This window comes from Diceros bicornis, chromosome 23 (assembly GCF_020826845.1).
Source record: "Diceros bicornis minor isolate mBicDic1 chromosome 23, mDicBic1.mat.cur, whole genome shotgun sequence".
In the NCBI taxonomy this organism is placed as follows: domain Eukaryota; kingdom Metazoa; phylum Chordata; class Mammalia; order Perissodactyla; family Rhinocerotidae; genus Diceros; species Diceros bicornis.
In genome coordinates this window covers 31129717-31151123 of record NC_080762.1, presented here as the reverse complement: position 1 = coordinate 31151123, position 21407 = coordinate 31129717, and positions in this window count along the sequence as shown.

The window sequence follows — 21407 nt, the reverse complement described above, 5'->3', positions numbered from 1 at the left end:
GATCGACTACCATGCTTAAAGAAAGCTCACAAGGAATACAGAAATCCTTAGAATTTGTTGGAGGATGGTCAGTTGCAATCTGGGATATTTTCATGCATATTTGTGGTATTTGGAAAACTAAATGCCACGCACAATGCAACTTTTCCTTAGCCCGATCCAAAAAATGCCATAGCTTCTTATAATGTCCCCCAACAGGTGGGGAAATGTGCCTTAGAGGAACAGAAGTGGATCAACATATATCAGTAAAAGTCTTATATTTGCAAATTTTCCCAAATCATATAACCATCTGAACACATTACTAATCTGTCTCAAAACCTTAATAGGTCCTATGTAAGTGAGGAGCACTAAATTTTAAGCTTCATTAGATTTATGGTGAATTTGAATTAATTATCGCATATCTTTCATATATTTTCCTGCATTTTGTTTTGTTGAATGTGCTTATGGATGCATGTTTGACAAGGCTTATATCTTTATCCATAAGGTTTGTTTCTTTATAAGGAGCTCTTAGAGTTAAATATAAAACTGGACGAGACAAATGAAAATTAAATTCACAAAATATGACCAATAGACACTACTTCACTATCTAAAAAATAAGTATCAATAAAATTCATGTGTTCAAAATGAGAAAGGCTTATAAAAAAATAACAATAACAAAAAGTGGCATTGATAAAGATGTGCTATATCAGCAAGATAATTGATGTTAGTATAAAATGGTTCCATCTTTCTAAAGCAGAATATGTATGTGAAGGGCTTTCAATCGTTTATGCACTTTATCACACAAAAAATATCCTTAGTAATTTATCTTAAAGAGATAGTCTGAGATGAATACAAATAATTTTATACTAACTTATCCAGTGCAGTATTGTCTGCTTTAGCAACTAACTGCAAAATACTAAATGTGATATCATAGCGAGACTATTTAATTTTTATGCATATACCCATACAATGAAGCAGCTTTTGAAATTCATGTTTGCAAAACATAACTATCATAATATTATCTGAATTAAAAGTGTACATACAATATCATCTAATTTTGCCACGTATCTGGATAGGTGACAGATTGATATTTAAACAGGAAAGAGCTTCTAAAAAGTTTCCTGAAATATTAGCAGTAGATAGTTAAATTGATATACATTTGTATATTTATATAAATTTATAAATGGAGATTATATTGTAGTATCATTACAATTTTTATAATTTATGAAGTTTTTCAAAATGGACTATAAGTAAGTAATGTGTTTAGGATATCTTGTTTCATTGTCTTGCTATCAGTTATCCATTTATTAAATGTATAGTTTAATGCAATATATTTCAACATTATTTCAAAATTTAAATTATATTAGGGCTGGCCTGATGGCATAGTGGTTGGGTTTGCGCGCTCCGCTTTGGCAGCCCAAGGTTTGCAGGTTCAGATCCTGGGTGCAGACCTATGCACTGCTTATCAAGCCATGCTGTGGTAGGCGTCCCACATATAAAGTAGAGGAAGATGGGCACGGATGTTAGCCCAGGGCCAATATTCCTCAGCAAAAAGAGGAGGATTGGCAACAGATGTTAGCTTGGGGCTGACCTTCCTCACCCAAAAAAAAAAAAGAAATTAAATTATATGAAATACGATTTTTATTGTTGTTGTGAGGAAGATCAGCCCTGAGCTAACATCCGATGCCAATCCTCTTCTTTTTTGCTGAGGAAGATTGGCCCTGGGCTAACATCCGTGCCCACCTTCCTCTACTTTATGTGGGAAGCCGCCACAGCATGGCTTGATGAGCCGTGTGTTGGTGCATGCCTGGGATCAGAACCTGTGAACCCTGGGCTGCCGAAGCAAAGCATGCACATTTAACCACTGTGCCATTGGACTGGCCCACGAAATATGATTTTTAACATCCTTCTGCTTCATTCTATTTAGCTAAATTTGTGTGTAATAACAATAGTAAGCAGCATTTTGAGCAATTTAGAGCAAACTAAGCATTTTACCAAATCCAGATACTTCACACATTTCAAATCCACCTACCCAATTTATAGACAAGAAAGTTGAGGGTCTGAAAGAATAAGTGATCTATTCAAGATGAAGCAGCTAGTATAAGCAGTATCAAACTTTTCAGCCCAAGTATTTTGGTTCCTTATTTATGTGCTTCCTCCATGATATCACACTGCCTCACTAATTATCAGCAAAACAAGGAGGGGCTTATTATTAATATTTATGTGTGAGATTTCTTAGAATCAGTTTATGAGATGAACTGACACAAAATGACAATCTTTCTTTCTTATAGCTAACTTGATATCATTTGACCAGATTTATTCATTTATTTAAATATACAGAAACGTAATTGATAACAATGGACCACAGAAGTGTTGTAGGTGTTATACAAACACAAATGGTACATTGAAGGTCTATATCTTTTAGAGATGCAGGTAATTTGAGGAAGGAGAGAGAGCTGCTAGAATCTAATATGCATTCTAGTGCTTATATACAGCCCATTTGCTTTGGTACAAAAGTTTGGATATTAATTTTCATGATTTTATTCATGCTTCAAACCTTGCTAAAAAATGATTCTACATGCTTCGTTTTATAAAATAATTTTAAATTTTACCTACTGAGTTTAATTTCAATTTCATATTTTTATTTCTGCACATTTGCCCAAAGGCCTTCAAAAATTGGCATGTTTACAATGAATAAATGGATAAAAATAGAGTGATTTTTTTCTGAGACACCTAGTTTAGATTTAGTGGAGCTCAGCTCAGATCAAATTACATGCTGAAATAGAATTCGTGTATACAAATTATGTACAGTGCCACAATTAACTTAGAATTGGATGCTCATTATCCTGCTGTTTTGTTCCATTTTTGTTCACATGTCAAAAAAATCAAATATAAATGCAATTACTTTCCAAGTGGAAATAAATGTCAGCAAGTCAATATTCAAAAAGGCAACAATCACAATGCTAGATGACCAAAGCAATAACTTTCTAAAGATAACAGACAAGCAATTAACCCTGGAGCCAGATCATCAAATCATTCAAAGAAATCTTCGGTCAATGGAGGAGAGTTGCAATGTGACTTTATAACGTAAATAAAACATAAAAATCACTCTTCCTCAGGATGGCTATATGATTTTGTTAACCTCTATTCAACCCCCTCAACATGATGACAACAACATACTAGCAAAGAATCTCTACCAGATTAAAAATTTTTTTAAAGTCCACCTCTCCTAAGTCTATATTGTGTTTGCACTTCCATATCGGTCATGTTAAGCCTTTATCTGTTTACATAGAAAGAAGAGGAATTCCTTCTTAGGATAATATACCATTATTGTGTCTCTCAGTTTTCCCTTAAAGAAACAGGCTAAACTGGATGAAAGAATATTGTAATGGACATCCATTTTGTGAAATAAAGCTTTTATACGTAATAATTACAAAATTTACAGAATAAGCAGACGTGCACACACTTTAGAAGTCCATAATGTAACACCATTAAGCAGTTAATCAAAACAGCCACTAGAAGCAAAACATCAAAATATTTTATGTGCATTTAGCAGTGGTTTTGTAAAAAGTTCTATCAGATCTATGAAACTTGAGAATGCAGGGAGATTTGAGAATTTCTAGAATCCAAACTTATTATTTCACAGCTTAAAAAATAAAAACCAACACACTCACAAAAACACACACACACAAAACACTCATGAGCAGCCATGCATTCTGGGATTGTGTTCTGAAGTTGTCCAATGAAGGATAACACAAATGCAGGGATAGACATTATGGCTCCTTCTATATTCTTCATTATGTTACCTTTTTCTCCTTCTATTTACATACAAGTATATGTTAAGTTTTGTGTCTTGGGAATCTAATATTTTCTTAAAATATACAAACAGAAGTCTCAAAATAGGAAAAAGTAAGGGGAATGTAACTTTTCATTTCAGAAACCATGATGAATAAATTTATACCCTCTCCAAAATAACACTAATTGGAATATTTGAACTTAAATGTGACTTCAACTTCTAATATTAACATACTTTTTAGAATAAATATTATTACTTTCCTCTATCTCCCCCCTCCCATTTTCACCTTAAAATAGAAACTATAGATAGTCACTATTGGAGGTGACTACCAGCCCGGCGTCATTTCAGGCTTCCATTGGCTGCTGCAAAAAGACGGTCTTGAGTAAAATGATTAATCTCTGAACAATCCCAGCTAGGGTCAGAGTAGGCGGGGAAATGGGCAAAGGAGCCTAGAACAAGTCAGGGTGCATGGACTCTACCTTGGAGATGGTCAGTTTGGAACAAATACTACAAGGTCCTTTTTATCATATGAATCTTCTCCATCTAACTACCTGACAGGTTGAGTTAAGTCCTATCTGCAGTCATTTGCACTTTACACATTGAGGGACGATAGTTTTGTAGAGGCTTGAATAGCACCCACCAGTGTTTGAATAGTTAAGAAACTTGCTGACTAACTTGCCAATTTTCCTTTAGAATAGCATGTGTTGTAACTGGTGTTTTCTTGAGATAGGTTATAAAAATATACTACATTATATGAAAGTTAAAGACTAAGGAATTAAACCTAGAAATAGACCTGTCAAAGGATGCTACACATTCCTGATTAGATTAGCTTAAAAGAGGTGATTATATTATTCATAGAGAGACTTGTTGGCACTTGTCTGAGCACTGGCATCTTTACCCTTCATAATTATATTTTGGGATATTTGTGAAACAGTAGTTTACATTTTGAATAACTTTCTCATATGAACTGATTTTATCTATAGATGCATATTCTTCCACTGTAAAATACTGTTTGAGTGTTATACATTTATTAATCCATATAAAACAGAAGTTTTCCACTAAAAAATGTTGAATGGATTTTGCATTTATGAACCCTTAACATATTGTAATTTGATTTTACAGTTATACAAAGACTTGAAATTTAATGTTTTTGGATATATTCAAAGATCTATAGTTCTTTACATTGCAATATTAAATAAATTAATTGTTAATTGATGTGATTTCCATGCTGAACATTTTCTTTTGTGTTATGGGAATGACCTCCAGATATTATAAGACTAGGTTTGTCCATACCAATGACTTCCATTCTGGCTTAAGAGTTATTTCTAAACCTGTTTAAATTTTAAATAATTTCTAAAACATGCTGATTTACAAATTAAAAGTAATAATACTTCTAAAGTGATGAGGATATATGAAATATACACACAAAATACACTTAAAATTATTAAAGTGTGATATGAAAACATACTTTTACTTAAAATTTAAGTTTTCTTTACAAATGTATAACTTGGGATGTTTGTTGAAACTGCATATCTCAATCTGCTTACCACACTTCAACAAAACGAAATGACTAAAATCCAGATGAACATCATAACATGAAATATTTTTTGTAATGTTAAAACAAATTCAGGTCAGCAATACCACTGCTACAAAGATCTAGCTCTGATTATATTATATGTCATGGTGGCTGCACTCCAGCATGCAAGAGGTTTTGGAGGTTATGTAGTCAAGATAATCAGTGAATAAGGCAATATTACCACTGTACTGGACTGCGACAGAATAGAATATGACATTATTTTAAACACAGTATTCAGGATTCATTTCAAAAATATATTTAATACACAGCATTTCGGAATAAATCTCTCTCAAAAAGTTGAGGTTCTTTCTTTTTTTTTTTACTAATGTTTTAATAGTTTATAACATTGTGAAATTTTGGGTTGCACATTTTTGTTTGTCCATCACCATATATATGTCTCCCTTCACCCTTGTGCCCACCCCCTACCCCCATTGCCCCTGGGAACCACAATACAGTTTTCTCTGTCCATGTGTTGGTTTATATTCCACATATGAGTGAGATCACACAGTGTTTGTCTTTCTCTTTCTGGCTTATTTCACTTAACATAATACCCTCCAGGCCCATCCATGTTGTTGCAAATGGGATGATTTTATCTTTTTTTATGGCTGAGTAGTATTACATTGTATATATATACCACATCTTCTTGATCCAATCATCAGTCGAGGGACACTTATGTTGCTTCCACTTCTTGGCTATAGTGAATAATGCTGCAATGAACATAGGGGTACATAAGCCTCTTTGGATTGTTGATTTCAGGTTCATTGGGTAGATTCCCAGTAGTGGGATGGCTGGATCATAGGGTATTTCTATTTTTAATTCTTTGAAGAATCTGCATGCCATTTTCCATAGAGGCTGCACCAGTTTGCATTCCCACCAGGTGTGTATGAGTGTTCCTGTTTCTCCACATCCTCTCCAACATTTGTTGTTTTTTGTCTGTTGATTATAGCCATTCTAACAGGTGTGAGGTGATATCTTAGTGTTGTTTTGATTTGCATTTCCCTGATGATTAGTGATGTTGAACATCATTTCATGTGCCTATTGGCCATCTGTATATCTTCTTTGGAGAAGTGTCTGTTCATTTCCTTTGCCCATTGGGTTGTTTGTTATTTTTTGTTGTTCAGTTGTGTGAGTTCTTTATATATTGTGGAGATTAATCCCTTGTCAGATATATGTTTTGCAAATATTTTCTCCCAGCTGGTGGGTTGTCTGTTCGTCTTGATTCTGGTTTCGATAGTCTTGTAGAAGCTCTTTAATCTGATAAAGTCCCACTTGCTTATTTTTTCTTTAGTTTCCCTAGTCTAGGTAGGCATGTCATCCAAAAAGATTCCTTTAGGACCAATGTCAAATAGTGTGTTGCCTATATTTTCTTCTATGAGTTTTATAGTTTCAGGTCTCACCTTCAGGTCTTTGATCTATTTTGAGTTAATTTTTGTGAATGGCGATAGCAGATGGTCTACTTTCATTCTTTTGCATGTGGCTGTCCAGTTTTCCCAACACCATTTATTTATTTATTTATTTATTTATTTATGAGGAAGATCAGCCCTGAGCTAACATTGATGCTAATCCTCCTCTTTTTGCTGAGGAAGACTGGCTCTGAGCTAACATCTATTGCCAATCCGCCTCCATTTTTTTCCCCAAAGCTCCAGTAGATAGTTGTATGTGATAGTTGTATGTCATAGTTGCACATCCTTCTAGTTGCTGTATGTGGGACGCAGCCTCAGCATGGCCGGAGAATCAGTGGGTCGGTGCGCACCTGGGATCCGAACCCGGGCCGCTAGTAGCAGAGCACGCACACTTAGCCGCTAAACCACAAGGTCGGCCCAACACCATTTACTGAAGAGACTTTCCCTTCTCCATTGTATGTTCTTAGCTCCTTTGTCGAAAATTAGCTGTCCCTATATGTGTGGTTTTATTTCTGGGCTTTCAAGTCTGTTCCATTGATCTGTGTGTCTGTTTTTGTACCAGTACATGCTGTTTTGATTACTATTGCCTTATAGTATGTTTTGAAGCCAGAGAGTGTGATGCTTCCAGCTTTGTTCTTTTTTCTTAGGATTGCATTAGCTATTTAGGGTCTTTTTTTGCCTCATATGAATTTTAGGATTCTTTTTTCTATTTCCATGAAGATGTCATTGGGATTCTGATTGGGATTGCATTGAATCTGTAGATTGCTTTAAGTAATATAGACATTTTAACTATGTTTATTCTTCCAATCCATGTGCATAGGATGTCTTTCCATTTCTTTGTGTCATCATCGATTTCTTTCAATAATGTCCTATAGTTTTCATTGTATGGGTCTTTCACCTCCATGGTAAGATTTACTCCTAGATATTTTATTCTTTTTGATGCAATTGTAAATTGTATTATCTTTTTGAGCTCTCTAGTTCGTTATTAGCATACAGAAATGCAACTGATATTAGTAGATTGATTTTGTACCCTGCAACTTTGCTGTAGTTGTTGATTATTTCTAATAGTTTTCCAACAGATTCTTTAGGGTTTTCTATATAGAAAATCATGTCATCTGCAAATAGTGAGAGTTTAATTTCTTCATTGCCTATTTGGATTCCTTTTATTCCTTTTTCTTGCCGAGTTACTCTGGCCAAAACCTCCAGTACTATGTTGAATAGGAGTGGTGAGAGTGGGCAGCCCTGCCTTGTTCCTGTTCTCAGAGGAATGGCTTTCAGTCTTTCCCTGTTGACTATGATGTTGGCTGTGGGTTTGTCATAAATAACCTTTATCACGTTGAGGTGCTTTCCTTCTATACCCATTTTGTTGAGAGTTTTTATCATAAATGGATGTTGTATCTTGTCAAATGCCTTCTCTGTGTCTATTGAGATGGCCATGTGGTTTTTATTCTTTGTTTTGTTGATGTGGTGTATCACGTTGATTGATTTGCAGATGTTGAACCACCCCTGCATCCCTGGTATAAATCCCACTTGATCATGGTGTATGATCTTTTTAATGAATTGCTGTATTTGGTTTGCCAATATTTTGTTGAGGGTTTTTGCATCTAGGTTCATCAGCAATATTGGCCTGCAATTTTCCTTCTTTGTATTGTCTTTCTCTGGCTTTGGTATCAGGGGGATGTTGGCCTTGTAGAGTGATTTAGGAAGTGTTTCATCTTCCTCTATTTTTTGGAATAGTTTGAGAAGGATGGGTATTAAATCTTCTTTGAATGTTTGGTAAAATTCACCGCAGAAGCCATCTGGTTCTGGACTTTTATTTTGGGGGAGGTTTTTGATTACTCTTTCAATCTCTTTACTTGTGATGGGTCTATTCAGATTCTCCATTTCTTCTTGGTTCAGTTTTGGGAGGTTGTGTGAGTCTAAGAATTTATTCATTTCTTCTAGATTGTCCAATTTGTTGGCATATGATTTCTCATAGTATTCTCTTATAATCCTTTGTCTTTCCGTGGTATCCGTTGTAATTTCTCCTCTTTCATTTCTAATTTTACTTACTTGAGCCTTTTCTCTTTTTTTCTTAGTAAGTCTGGCTAAGGTTTTGTCAATTTTGTTTATCTTCTCAAAGAACCAACTCTTTGTTTCATTAATCCTTTCTACTGTTTTTTTGGTCTCAATTTCATTTATTTCTGCTCTGATTTTTATTATTTGTCTCCTTCTGCTGACTTTGGGCTTTGTTTGTTCTTCTTTTTCTAGTTCTGGTAGGTGTAATTTAAGGTTGCTTATTTGGGCTTTTTCTTGTCTGTTAAGGTGGGCTTGTATCGCTATGAGTTTCCCTCTCGGGACTGCTTTTGCTGCATCCCCTATGGTTTTTTATGGCATATTTTCATTTTCGTTTGCTTCCATATAGTTTTTGATTTCTCCTCTAATTTCATCCATGATCCATTGGTTGTTCAGTAGCATGTTGTTTAATCTCCATATTTTTGTTACTTTCCCAGTTTTATTTTCGTGGTTGATTTCCAGTTTCGTAGCATTATGATCTGAAAAGATGTTTGTTATGATTTCAATCTTCTTAAATTTATTGAGGCTTGCTTTGTCTCCCAACATATGGTCTATCCTTGAGAATGTTCCATGCGTGCTTGAGAAGAATGTGTAGTCAGCTGTTTTTGGATGGAGTGCTCTGTACATGTCTACTAGGTCCATCTCGTCCAGTTTTTCATTTAAGTCCAGTATTTCTTTATTGACTTTTTGTCTGAATGATCTATCCATTGATGTAAGTGGGGTATTAAGATCCCCTACTATTATTGTGTTGTTGTTACTGTCTCCTTTTAGGTTTGTTAATAGTTGCTTTATGTACATTGGTGCTCCTATGTTGGGTGCATATATATTTATAAGTGATATGTCTTCTTGGCGGAGTGTCCCTTTTATCATTATATATTTCCCTTCTTTGTCCTTCTTAACCTGTTTTATCTTGAAGTCTACTTTGTCTGATATGAGTATGGCAACACCTGCTTTCTTTTGTTTGCCATTAGCTTGGAGTATTGTCTTCCATCCTTTCACTCTGAGCCTGTGCTTGTCTTTAGAGCTGAGATGTGTTTCCTGGAGGCAGCATATTGTTGGGTCTTGCTTTTTAATCCATCCTGCCACTCTGTATCTTTTTATTGGAGAGTTCAATCCATTTACATTTAGGGTAATTATTGATATATGAAGGCTTAATGTTGCTGTTTTGTCACTTATTTTCTGGTTCTTTTGCATTTCCTTTGTTTCTTGTCCCATTTGTTTTGGACTGCCAATTCAGTTTGGTTGTTCTGTCTTATGACTCTTCTAGTTTTCTCTTTGTTTATCACATGTGATTTTGTTTTGATTATTTGTTTAGTGGTTACCTTGAGGTTTGTATAAAAAATCTTGTGTATGAGATAGTCCATTATCTGATGGCCCCTTATTTCCTTATACTAAGTCAATTCGCTCACTCCACCGTGATGCTGATGTCACTCGAGGTTATTTCTTAATAATGTTACCAAGAGGACTTGAACGCTATCAGTTACATTCAGTAGCTGTTTCCTATTTATATCTTATATGAACTACTGTATTTGTTATATTACAGATTTATGTTCTTTTCTGGGAATTCACAGACACTATACCATGAGATTCCCATGAATAAATATTTGTCAACCTGAACCTTTAGAACATATTATTAAAAAGATTTGATGTTTTACCAAGTATAATGGATCTATTCAAGAAGTTTGGTTAAGGAAATATTTTGACAAAGTAACAGAAAATAGACATATCGTGGTTTCTCAAGCAATTTGTATTAAAATTGAAACATTAAACTAGAATGCACTCTCCTCTACTTTCATATTCATCTAGTGAAAAAATAATTTAGCTAAGAGACCTCACTGTAAACATAACATTTAAGTGATTGGCCAGATTTTTCTTTTTTGATACTGAAAGTACCTATTTTATTCAATAACATGATATGAAATAAATTTGATTTATTTTTGTTATTCTTCTATGTGTTTATATACTTCTATAGCTTATGTGAATAATTCAGTAGAAAAGCACATAATATGTTTATTTGATAATATTATCAATATAAAATATGGTAAGATCTTGGACAAGGGGAAATTTCATTGCTGCACTGGCATTAATTCCATCCACAATATCGAAATTCAGGGGATGACAGCAAAGTAAGCACTGACAATAAAGATCACTCTTGAGGGTATTTAGAAGAAAATCTATCATCTGTAAACCTAAAGTGATAACAGCCATTAGCTACAAGGGATGTGGATGCGTTCCTTGTCAATTTTCCAAGAGAAAATGCATTTACTGAATAGATAAACTATAACTGTCAGGTAAAGAAGACAGTCTTATCATTGATAAGATTAATCAGGAAAAACTATTAAAAGATTAGTCTTCTAGAATGGTTTCTGGGAATGCTGCATATTTTTGTCTAAAACGAATTTAACTAAGTGTTATTTACTTTGCTTCAACAGAGAGTAAGCATGCCTACAAAAATGAAACCAAAAATATATCAAAAACAACAATTTTTATTAGCCAAAACAAAAATCATACTTGTACGTGGACCTGCTTAAAAAAACAGATGAATGATCAAAAACTTTCTTCTGCAAACAAATGCTATCTTAATTTTACAGAGCTTACTGACGTTTAGTCTATTCACGCTTTCTGTCTGACTTCTATGATATTTTTAAAGAAATACCTCCATTGTAAGTTGGTCTTTTTTTATTTCATAACCTTACTACCTATCTGAAGTCATGTTCATTTCAGCATATCCTTAAAAGAATTTGTTCTGCCTGCCACCCCTGTGTCATCTCATGTCAACTCAGCACCCAGCAGCTGTTGGGCATCTTGCTGTCATCCACCCTGAGCACATCTAGTGAAGCAGAGTTGTGTTGTGACAGGAATCACTTATCAAATGCTGCTTTCCAGGCCTGCATTTTGGATGATCATGTTGTGTCATTTAAAGCTAATGAGTATAGTTTATGATTGAAGCTTATGAAATAGCTTTGAGAGCCAAATATGTCTGTGGAGTGTCCATTATTGTTTCATTTCTTCCTTGCTGAAACATAACAGATAGATTATAAAACTGATCGCTCTCAACTGCCTAATATACTGAAGGACAGTAGTGTTTAGATTTACCCAAAGTCCTTTCCATAACAACTTTTAGATGACCCATAACATCCTGGCCATCCTGTCTCACCTGTTAAATAAGAAGACCTCTCCAGATTTCCTGTTTGCTGTGCAACTTACTGCCAGGTTGTCCCACAATTTATTTTACCAGTCTCCCAAAGGGTGTTATACCTCTTAAATAGTAGGAATATCATGGAAATTTTGGGTAAATTATATTATCGTACTTCTAGACAGAATTGGGAACAGGGAAGAGGGTGTCTAATTCCTTTAAAGGCAGCAAGTTTTATATTTAGGCATGCTATTTGGGTAATTAACTATTGAGTTGCGATTTAAATGTATGAGAATAAATTCACTGTGTAGTGGTATTTATTAGTTCCCTAGAATATGCATTGGAATTAAAATTGGATGTGGTTCATTCCCTAAATTGCTGGGAAAACACAAAGAAACATTGATGGTCACACAGTTTTTCCCCTCTGCTGTTCCTACTATTAAGACTTTGTAAAATAAAAGCTTTCATCATAAAACCTCCAAAATGTACTGAGATAGAGTACCGTTATGTGCAGTCTAGTCTTTGGAAACTGACACTTACAGATGGAAACAATATATTACTTACAGGGCTTATGTGGGATCCTTAGTCACTGTATTAATAGACTTTGAGAACTATAGGTCAAATATCACTTACGTAGGCAGGCAGGTATCTAACATCTTCCCACTCCATAACTTATACTTTGGAAATGTGTATTTATACTGAGCATCGTATATATTTTCTCCTTTACTTTATAATTTGAAAAAGATTCACCTTACTCTACCTCATTCTACTGTGGAAGAGTTGACATGAAATAAATATAGATGTATAATGCTGTTGTTTTTCCCCATGGTTCCCATTATCAAATATGGAAAATTCCAGGAACTGAAAATCAGTTTGGCTGGACTTGAGAAAGAGAGAACATGATGTAATGAGAGATGTGGTTAAAGAGTTAGAGAGAGGTCAAACAATGCAGGGGATCGGAGGTCACAGCAGAGTATCATCTTCAGCCAAAGTTAAATGAATGGTCAGCTTTTCATTTGTTACAATCTTCTTGGGAGGGGATGACATAATCAGATTTAGATGATAACAAAAAAATTATTTGGGTAGCAACATAGAGAATAAATTAGAAGAATCCAAGACCGCACATGAGAAGGCCAGTTAAGACAGCAGTTGAGAGTCCAGAGAAGAGATTATGATCACTTGGAATAGAGTAGTAGGGTACAAATAAAAGGAAAATATATGAATTTGAGAGGTTCCTAAGATGTAAATACCATAGGATTTGGTGAGGATTTCATAATATTGTGAAAAAAATGAGTGGTTGTTACAGATACCCTTAGTGTTTCTGGCTTGATAAATAATACGATGACTGTGCATTCATTTAATAGGGAACATTGGGAAAAAATTAATTTAGGGATGGATGGGAAATTGTAATAAGGTTGGTTTAGAACAACCAAAGAATGAAATGCTTTTGAGATATCCAGAGGGATCTGGGAAGGGTGAATCTCATCTGGGATATTAACAATGAGTAATTCCTAGGAGAGTGGTAATCAGAGTTTTAGGCAATTGTCATCTCCTAAAAACTGTATGGCATGAAAAGAGAAAAGGATCTAGGATAAAACCATAATTAACCAAATGTTTAAAAGCTGGATGGGGAATAATAAGGCATAAAAGGAGACCCAGAATGTATGGGCAGAAAGGTTGGCATTACACAAAAAGAGTTGTTTCACAAAAGACAAAAAAAGGAAAAAACATTTTTTTTTACATTTTATTTATTTATTTACTTTATTGAGGTAACACTGGTTTATAATGTTATATAAATTTCTGGTGTACATCATTATATTTAGATTTCTGTGTAGACTACATCATGTTCACCACTCAAAGACTAATTACCATCCATCACCATACTCATGTGCCCGCTTACTCCTTTTGCCTTTCTCCCACCCCTTTCCCCTCTGGTAACCACCCATCTACGCTCTGTATCTATGTGCTGCTTGTTATTGTTGTTTTTTATCTTCCACAGATGAATGAAATCATATAGTATTTGGCTTTCTCCATCTGACTTATTTCACTTAGCATAATGCCCTCAAGGTCCATCCACATTGTTGCAAATGGTGGGATTTCCATCTTCTTTATGGCCAAATAGTATTCAATTGTATATATATATACCAGTCTTCTTTATCCATTCATCCATGAGTGGATACTTAGGTCGTTTCCATATCTTCGCTAGTCTAAACAATGCTGCAAAGAACATGGGAGTGCATATATCTTTTTGAATTAGTGTTTTTGTTTTCTTCAGATAAACACCCAGAAGTGGAATAGCTTGATCATATGTTTGCTCTAGTCTTACTTTTTTGAGGAGTATCCATATGGTTTTCCATAGTGGCAGTACCAGTGTACATTCCCACCAGCAGTGTATGAGCATTTCCTTTTCTCCACATCCTCTCCAACACTTGTGATTTCTTGTCTTTTGAATAAAAGCCATTCTGATAGGCATGAGGTTATATCTCATTGTAGTTTTTATTTACATTTCCCTAATAATTAGTGATTTTGCACAACTTTTCATGTGTCTTTTGGCCATTGGCCATCTGTATATCTTCTTTGGAAAAATGTCTGTTCAGATCCTTTGCCCATTTTTCAATCAGGTTGTTTGTTTTTTTGTTGAGTTGTATGAGTTCTTAATATATTTTGGATATTAACCCCTTATCAAGTATATAATTTGCAAGTATCTTCCCTCAATTACTATGTTGTGTTTTGTTTTGTTGATGGTTTCCTTTGCTGTGCAGAAGATTTTCAGGAAGAATTAACATACTTAAAATGTCCATACTTCCTAAAGCAATCTACAGATTCAATGCAGTCCCTATCAAAGTTCCAATGACATTTTTCACAGAAATGGAATGAAGAATCCTAAAATTTATGTGGACCAAGAAAAGACCCCACATAGCCAAAGAAACTCTGAGAAAAAAAAGAACAAAGCTGGAGGTATCACACTCCCTGATTTCAAAATATACTACAAAGCTACAGCAATCAAAACAGCACGGAACTGGCACAAAAACAGACACACAGATCGATGGAACAGAATCTAGAGCCCAGAAAAAACCCCACACGTCTATGGACAGCTAATCTTCAACAAGCAGGCCAGGAACATACAATGGAGGAAGGAAAGTCTCTCCAATAAATGTTGATGGGAAAACTGGACAGCCACATGTGAGAAACAAGGAAGCAGACCATTAGCTTACGCCATACACAAAAATTAACTCAAAATGGATTAAAGATTTGAACGTATGACCATAAAACTCTTAGAAGCAAACAAAGGCAGTACACACTTTGACAACGGTCTTTGCCGTATCTTTTTGAGTATCATGTCTTCCTAGGCAAGGGAATCAAAAGAAAAAATAAACAAACCGGACTACATCAAAGGAAAAAGCATTTTAACAGTTTTAGTATTATTGAAAGTATTGAGTGTCGCTTAAAAATCAAGGGAAAATAATTTTATGCAATATGGAAGGTACTGTGGAATTAGCATGAGCTTTTTCCATGGAGTAAGTTGAGGTAAAGTTAGAATGAGGTAGAATGAGAAGGTAAAAAGAATTAAGAAAATGAGAAATTTGGTTGTGAAAGACAGGAAAGAATCAGAGGAATAACTAGAGGGCTCTAAGACACCCTGAGAGGGATTATTTTGTTGCACTTTGAACATTGTTTACAGCTAAGGAAAATGATTTGATTGAGAGGAAGAACTTGGATATAAAAATAAAACAGAAATAGAGAAAGAGAGAGGAGGAGAAAGTGCTTCAGCCAGTTTCTTGTAGGATAATGATGAACACATAATACAAATTCCAACACAGATTAAGAACAAATAAAGCCTACAATATAACTAGGAGAAGGAGAATACATGTAGAAATGTGTTCCCAGATCAATCCAGGCCAGGTCCAGAGCCTACTAGAGTTGGGTAGAGTTAGGTAGAAACAAGAGAGGAGGTGACCAATGGCCCAGGAGGTGAGAACAAGAACCAAAATAACGTCCAGATAAATGGAAGAGGGAGAGGGAGACAAAGAGAGAGAGAGAAGGTTTGACAAGTTATTAACAGTGGAAAAAAAGCTAAGGCTAGGTGAAAAATATAGATATGATCATTGTACTGCTCTTTAAACTTTGCTATAGTTTGAAAATTTGTAAAACAAAAAAAATGAAGGGGTTGGCCCCATGGCATAGTGGTTAAGTTCAGCACATTCTGCTTCGGGGCCCAGGTTCGTGGGTTCAGACCCTGGGTGTGGGTTCAACCTGGTGAACCTACACCACTCATCAGCCATGCTGTGGCAGGGACCCACATATAAAGTAGAGGACAATTGGCACAGACATTAGCTCAGGGCTAATCTTCTCAGCCAAAAAAAAAAAAAGAAAAGTAAATTTGCAGCAATGCTTCATGTGTGTTGTGTTTTAAATTTATAATGATAATATAGTGTTTTTCTGTTAAATGAATGTTTACTTCTCTTCCTAATAAGCATATAATGACCAAAATAATCTGTGAAATATATTCCAATAGTTCTACATTGCTAATTCTATCTATTTTATTAGGAATAACAGTATTATTAATGTAATTTTAATTTCAAAAGGTTTGTGACAATTTATACAGTGTATATATTCAAGTCTTCTAAGCAACAAATACTTATGTATTCCTCTAAGTTATGTATATATATATATACATGCACACATATACACAGGATGGTGAATTGAAAGAGCATTGTATAATTTCTTACCATTTCCCACCCCTAATCTCCAAGAGTAACCCCAAGAAAAGTTGCATATCCTAAGACAATGTAATTAAATTCATTGGGCCAGGAAGGATCTGCAGATTCTGGAGCAAAGCACTGGGCAGCAAAGATTAAGTTCTGCCATTTGCTCCTTTCTTCTATACTAGTCAGAAGGCATAATCTTGAATATCCTCTCTTAATATCACTTATTGGGAGAGGAAAAAAAATGACAGGGAATCCTTAACTTTTACTTCTTCTGAGTGAGAAGAGCTCTATAAAGGATTGTTGAGGAGAAAGAGGAAAATATAACTGTTAAATGTAAAAACTCTATATTTACACAATCCACTGCTCAAATAATATTGAAAGAATAAGTATGCCTCCAGTAGAATAGACCATAGCCCCAGCTACACAGAGGAAAACCAAAAATGAATAATTAGTGAAAAAAATAAAGAAGGCAAAAATGTATATTTTATGGAAGATGAAAAATGAATGGATTAACAACACATTTAGCTTAATTTGTTGTAAGGAAATGAGTATTAAATGCTGATGAGATATTATCTTATACTCAGAAAATTTGAAAACAAAAAGTCTTATAATCCCAAATGTTAGTGGGGGTATAGAACAAGACAAATATTTTATACATGACTGGTAGGTCTGTAAATTGGTACCTCTTTTTTGGTACCAATTAGATAATAATTTGGCCTTACTCACTGAAATTGAATAGATAAATACTCTCAACAGCCATTTCAGTTCTGGGTATATGAGAAAAATAGTCATAAATCCACCAGGAAGAATATATCATAACAAAACAAATAAAAAACTAGAAGCAACTTATTACAACGAAAAATGACTGAAAAATTGTGATTTATGATGGAATATTACACTATAGTAAAAATTAATGAACTATAACTATGTGCATCAACATACACTAACCATGCATTTGGGTGAACCATCAAAATACAATGCTGGTTGTTTAAAGAAATCAAAGAATGCATGTAGTATAATTACATTTCCATAAAGTTTAAATATGTGCAAAACTACAAAGGAAAGCAAGAAAATGATAACATCCAAGACGATAGTTATTTCTGGATAGGAGAGAGAAGAGATACAAAAGAAGTACTCAAGGGTCTTCATAGGTATTGAAATATTCTAATTTTTAAGCTGGGTGTGTACACTTGTGTAAATCTTATTATTATTTCTTATTATTACACAGATATTATTTTATATATACTATCTATTTAATAAAAGTTAAGCCTAAAATAAAGGGAAATGAAATTAAAATGCACCCATTAATTCAACAAATATTTATTAAACATTTATAAATGTGAGAAACACTGCTAGATAATTTCATACAGTTACGCCCATTCATTACTTTATCAAATTTATTATAATGCCAATTACAATATAGAATTTTAGTGGAATAGTTAATAATAAAAATAAATAATTGTAATATCACTACTGCTACTATATTACTATTGTACCAGTTTTTCTCTCTGTCTTTCTCTCTGTCCTTCTTTCTCTTTCCCTTGCTTCGCTCCTTCCTCCCTCCCTGTTTCTCTCTCTCTCTCCCCATATATAGACTCTGTGTGTGTGTGTGTTTATTATTCTTAGAAGCCATAAAATGTAAATGTTATTGTTTGTTCCCTTCAAAGATGTGAAAATGGTCTCATCACTTTTAGTAAGCAATAAAGCAAGAAGTTGTACCCAGACATTTCTAGGGTCAATTTATAAATTACACTCTTGTATTCTCACATAATGTACCTTTAATCACCAAAATAGAATTAATTTTGGTTTTGGTATGTTGCTCTGTGAAGTAATTATAGTTTGTAAAACAAGTCAAAGATTATCACCTATACCTCCACTCCCATACATATGGATAAAGAGAAAATCTGGTCTCTCTGTTCTATGTATCAGAGCCCTTTTTATAGCTTGACCAGTTGTTCATTTCGCCTAAGACACAGAACAAAACATTTTTCAGTAATTTCCATCTTCATAGGCTCACCACTCATCATGACTTTTTAGGAAAAGTTGTTTGTCTATGAAACACATCATGTCCCTGGGAATAAGTTCAAATAGTCTTTTACTTGTTTGATTCCCTTTGCTCCACAAACCAAAATGTTGAGAAACATCTAAGCTGAAATCAGTGCTTTTAGTGTTCAATCAATTATTTCATGATGTGGTGAGGTTTTAAACAAATAAACAAACACAGTTCTTTAAGGGAAGTAATAAGATGGAACAAAACCACCCTCAAGCAGGTTTCTTACAGTCGACTGTGCTTATAAAACTATTTTATTAAAAGTTTCAATCACGTTTTAACCATTAAGAAACGATGTATTTCTACTTAGCAAAAGCTATTGTGATATCAAGAACTTAATGCTTCAAACCAACTCAGAGCAGGGTGTTTTGGGTTTGGTTTGTCTCTTTGTTTTTCCTTCTTGTGTATATTTTTGAGCCATAGAACAATTTGAAGCTGGAAGCGATTATTTCAGGGGATCTTGATCTCACCATAGCAGTCACAGTGAATGCAGACATAGGCTTAAATCCCAACAGGGTCAACCGCATGATTCTAGCTTTAGTTTTAGGTAAATTAACATTGTGTGCATGGCTCTGTGGGAGATTTTGAATGAATTCTTCAAGATGGCTATGACACAAGTGTCTCCAATTGTGAAAAATAATGGTCCATTTTCAGGAAATAGCAGGACTGTTGTTCTTCCTTGGGAGAAATATCAATCGAAATACTGAACAAATAATACTAGCCAAATTTTCAATATTGGAGAGTTGACAAAAGATGAAAAATTAGACTCTGCCAAAAACCACTACATAGTAATATATATACATGTATATAATATTTTATTTAATAACTTTTATATACTTCTATACATACATATATTTATATAGATATATATACACAATATATAGATATATATATATTATATATACACACATACAATGATAGGCTACCTCTCAATCTATCTAGCCATAATGTAGGAAGAGAAGTCAGGAATATTGCATGTGATAGTGCAGGTTGCACAGTGCATTGCTACAGTGACTGCTCAACACATAAGAGTCTTTGTGAATTCTACACTAAGTGTAGGGTGATACAGTACCTGCACAATCATATCCTATAGCCCCAAGGGAAGTTAAGAAGAAAAACTTGGGTGATGATGAAACAATCATGCTAAAATATTTTTTCTTAAAAAAAACTCAAGAGGTTTATAATATTATTTCAAATATTTTTATATTAATGCCAGCAAAAATCATGTCTAACTCTTTATTATCCCATTAGCAAATTGTCTTCTCTAAATATTCAGGGATCAATTTATGGATGATAAACCACACGTGGCTTTTAGGTATGCTTTATTCTCTAAGAATATATCCAAAATTGTTTCATTAACATGATCATTCCACACTCTGACTACTAGCTAGAGAAATAATTTACATTTAAGATGTCAAAATGTGGATCACCTTTTCACAGCATATAAACATAGTGAAGCTGAAGCAAAATGCAATGATGAGCAATACAAATTAGTATATTTCAGGTACAGAGTGACTAGCAAAAATGCTGAATTCTTATAATGGCCCATAAATATGACATGGAAACTGTAAAATTTTCTATTTCAATTTATCTGAACCTAAATTTGCATGACCTCCATTTCCTGAGGAATAATCTTTTTCTTAGTGGAAGATAAAGGAGAGACTTGCAGAAAGGAAAAAAAAGAAACATAGGATGAACCAACAACAGGAAAAGCGTAACGATAATACAGGCATGCAAAGTGGTAGAGGAGAGAAGGTCTCTGTGAAGGTAATACAATACATGAAAATCTTGCAGAATAAGAAGTTTGATGTTGGTAGTTTGTTGAAACAATTTAAACTAGATGGCCTTGGGTTTCTGATGTCATAGGTTATTCTGACATATTTTTTCTGCTCCCACACTTGAGACTGTATCTCTTGCTTGCCAACTTCTCCTTGGCAGCAATTCTCTCTTTTTTTAGACCTCTTTACACATGTAAAAACTATTGAAGAGGCAAAGAGCTTTTCTCCACGTGTGTTATATCTATTGATAACTATTGATTTAGAAATTAAAAGTGAGACCCTTCAAACTATTGTTTTATTAATTTATTTGAAATAGCAATAGTAAACATACTATGTGTTAAAAAAATAACATTTTTAATGAAAAGTGGTAATATTTTTCCAGAAAAAATTGTGAGAAAAATAGCATTGTTTTATGTTTTTGCAACTTCTGTAATGTATAGCTAAAGAGAAATCTGGAATCTCTATCTGTTTCTACATTCCATCTATTGTGAATTCATACGTCATGTGGCCTCTGGAAAACTCAGCTCTATACTCAGGAGAGAATGAAATTGAAAAAGACATATAACGTTTTAGGATTATTTTGAAGAGTTTTGACCTTGCATAGTCCCTGAAAAATCTCAGAGAACCCCAGAGGTTCCCAAACCATATTTTAAGAACTGCTACCTCTGGAAACAAGTTTAATGAAACATCCAACATTTGCTGCTCACATTCATTTCTTCCTTTAGGCACTTGTTCTCCAGAACAGATGAGATTACAAGAAGAGAGCTGTTTCTTTTCCATCCAACTTGATCTAATTGTAATGATTCAAGCCTTAAGAGAAATGAAATTCAACCCTGATCATCAAATGGAAGTATGTAGTAAATAGTCCAACCTACTGGTTCATCTAGGCACTAAATTTTACTAAAAAGAGGTTCTCTCTCAGCTAAAC